General features: G+C 35.1%; 1 long non-coding RNA gene across 1 annotated transcript; it reads left to right on the plus strand.

The window, feature by feature from the left end:
* The first annotated feature begins 479 nt into the window (after nt 1-479).
* On the plus strand, nt 480-1,127 carry LOC129571903 (uncharacterized). The gene is made up of 2 exons (XR_008688358.1): nt 480-637; nt 717-1,127. It is a non-coding gene; the product is annotated as an uncharacterized LOC129571903 (long non-coding RNA).
* The last annotated feature ends 825 nt before the right edge of the window (nt 1,128-1,952 follow it).

The raw sequence follows: 1,952 nt of genomic DNA on the forward strand, positions 1-1,952 counted from the left end.
TCACGTAGAGGGCAACATATAAAACAATCTATACGCAAAACAATCTAACGTACGTATGTTGTTATTTTATCGCATAAAACTCATGTCATGAGTTACGCTAACTTCATGTATACACTCTTCACTTTGTTTCTTTTGCTTTTCCATTACTCTGTTGATAACGAAAACGGCTAGTCGTATGGTTTCATGTTCTATGAAAAATTCGAATGAGCGCATATATTTCTCGTTCAACGGCAAAAATATTCTCTCATATTTTATGTCATAATCTCAACGACTGATTATTTCTACAAAATATTCCTCATTCTTGTTCGAGAAATCATGAAACAACACGAATGATGTGAAAGGAGAGAAATTGTAATCTACATTTTTTTTCTCTTTTTGGCTGACTTCATCCATTGCGTAGAAACTTGATATGGATTGGCCTGATGTGGCACTTTACATCATTTGCTGATATTTTCAATTTGAAAGATTCAATTGAAAAACACTTCTCCTTGGCTTCGGTCGCACATTTCAAATGCTCTCAGTGCACGGCACTTCATAGTGCAATTGTGACTTCGAGAAAAAAAGCGACTAAAATGTTTCGATCCTTTGATTTTAGTTACATTTTGATTTAAAAGTCATTCAGACTGCAGTAATTTCGGTGAGTTTAATCATTGCCTAAAAATGCAGCACTTTTCAATTCAGAATAATAAACATTTTATTAAATGTTTTTTTTTCAGAATCAAAATGATTACTGAAACAAGAGGAGGAGACTTGTCAATTCAACGTACGGAGGGACAGCCGATACATTGGATAATGTATCTACTGAAATGTGAACGGGGGAGGATTTCATCTCACTTTGAAGTTCCAGTCTTAAACAGCCGATCATCACATCACCTAAAATGATATTCCTCAGTGAACGAGTTTTTCTTTTTTTTTCTCATCACTTTGGTGTAAAATCATTTCCGTCGCAGTCATTTTTGTGTAAAATCTCTCAAGTTATACACTTTAAAGCATAATTTGTGCATCAGTTTTTGAATGTAAATTGCTCTGATTTTTCTCGGTTCTTTTCATTCTTTCAATTTGATTTTTTCGAGATATTTCTGGGACACTTTTCGGGGTGATTTCTGAAACTCGGGTTCCTATTTTCAGTAAAAAATTAAGTCTTATGTTAAATTCATTTTTTAAGTTTTCATTCATAGTTTTCTTGAACGCAACGAATTTTAATGATACATAATTGTAAACTTAGGTCTAAAAATTTAAAATGTTGTGAAAAAATAAAAATAAAATAAAATAAATTGACCATTCAGGCAATTGCCTTGAGTAGCTGCACGGTGCAGTGGCATCTTTCCACCATTATTTTTAGCATTGACGTCGGCTCCATTATTAATAAGCACTTGAACGGCATACCGATGTCATGAATTGGGAATGAATCTGAGTCAAGCGATTGAATATGATTTCAAATAAGAGTTCAAGTGTGAAGCGGTGTAACATTTTTTGCTCTCTAGTTCTACACCACTTTACGATGCAGCTCGGAATGGTATTTGAACTTTTACTTCAAATCAGAATCAATCGTTTGATTTCGATCTCTTTCCGATTCAGGACATGTGAATGTCACTCAACTGCTCATCGATAATAAAGCCAACATCGAAGCTAAGGACAATAAGGGAAATACGCTACTGCACCCTGCAACTATTGCAACTATTGAAGGTAATTGACTGAATTCTTGCTTCAAATCTCAAATGTTTTTTTGTTATTCGTCAATTGGTTGAAAATTCCCATTCACGCATTAAGGCGTCTTCACACTTCGGAAAATCGCCACGGGATTTGGTCACGGGATTTTGCACGGATTTTGTTCACGGGAAATTTCCCGTAGAAGTGCAAAAACCCGCAACGCATTCGGATTTACAGTTTAAGGAATTTGGTTTCCCGCAAGTAGAATCCCGTGCGGAGAATTTACAGTTTCGGATTTTCTG

The sequence above is a fragment of the Sitodiplosis mosellana genome, unplaced genomic scaffold, assembly GCF_009176505.1.
Source record: "Sitodiplosis mosellana isolate CC-2019 unplaced genomic scaffold, AAFC_SMos_1.0 Smas_scaffold_3641, whole genome shotgun sequence".
NCBI lineage: Eukaryota > Metazoa > Arthropoda > Insecta > Diptera > Cecidomyiidae > Sitodiplosis > Sitodiplosis mosellana.